This window comes from Moschus berezovskii, chromosome 22 (genome assembly GCF_049115385.1).
Source record: "Moschus berezovskii isolate FMDL1 chromosome 22, NW_MosBer_1.0, whole genome shotgun sequence".
Lineage (NCBI taxonomy): Eukaryota > Metazoa > Chordata > Mammalia > Artiodactyla > Moschidae > Moschus > Moschus berezovskii.
Genome location: NC_142481.1, coordinates 14,176,972 through 14,178,150, shown reverse-complemented (window position 1 = coordinate 14,178,150; position 1,179 = coordinate 14,176,972). Strand labels below are relative to the sequence as shown.

Below are 1,179 nucleotides of genomic sequence, written 5' to 3'. Positions count from 1 at the left end.
CTCCTGTTCCTAGAACAAAAAAAAAAAAATGTTATTTGAAAATTTCTCATTCCCTTACAATATACTGAGGGAGAAGAGATTTCTGCTTTACCCTCTACTAAAAACTAAAATTAACGGGACCCTATAAACAAGTCAGGCAGCCAACACGATGCTGGTAAGTTCAGCAAAAGATGACTGGGTTGAGGAGAGAAGAATCTCAGGGAGAGAGCGCTCCCATCTTAGTTAGGCAAGCCATAGCATGAATGGTTTAGTGCTCTTCATCAGATGAAAGGCCTTCAGTTTCATCTCTGTCTCCCCAGTTGCCATCCAGAAGGCTTTGGCCACCTTTTCTGCATGTATCTTTCTTTGCTCATGAGGAAGCGTCGTCACAGCCTTGTCTTTCATTTAACTTTGAAAACAGTCTTTCAAAATTCTCTAAATCTCCACCACCTGTAGTAAGACTGTCAAGTTCTTGAATATCCAGGTCTAACATGGGATCCACAATGCTATCGACCTGCCTGTCGACTGTGTTAGAGGCAGCCCCTCGATGATCCAAGAGGGATTCGGTCCTCTCTGCTGCTGGAACACAGGGCTGCTTTGAGAGGCAGGTCTCTGCTGATCCAATGCTATGGTTTGCTCCAGTCAAGTCAAGGCCTTGGTTCTTCTCATTCTTTATCACTACATTGGACCAGACATTGGCATCCAAGGCTTGAACAATTCGCTTTACTCCTGTAGATTCTGGAAAGTCATCATCTTCCTCAGGCAACTCTTCCGGACTAAGTTCTACCAATTCAAAGCCATGTTTGATACACCACTCTCGAGCTTTCTGTCGGTTTACACCGTTTTCAGACACTCTATCGCAAGCCAAGATCATCACCTCAGGTAACCATGATTCTGCCAGAGGAAGCGAGGAGGAAACACCATCAAGACCAGATTTTTGTGTGCTGTCAAAGTAAACCACAAGTGCTTGGACAGACTCTGCAATCTCTGCGGTGATGAGAAATTTGTTTGGCACCACACACAGATTGATATCTGCTGAGTAGGATTTATTATCGATGGTCCAGGGATAAAACCTCACAGCATCGTTGGCAGTCACTTCCACAACAGCATCTTCTGTTCCAAGAATATGTTGCACTAGCTGGTCTGCGGAAAGGTGGAGGAGCAGCTAGTAACAAGCACGCAGGGGATGCCCGCAGCCAT

At 45.3% G+C, this 1,179-nt stretch overlaps 1 pseudogene; it reads right to left on the bottom strand.

Moving 5' to 3' along the window:
- Nucleotides 1-247: 247 nt before the first annotated feature.
- LOC129546824 (alpha- and gamma-adaptin-binding protein p34 pseudogene) lies at nt 248-1,179 on the bottom strand (annotated as a pseudogene).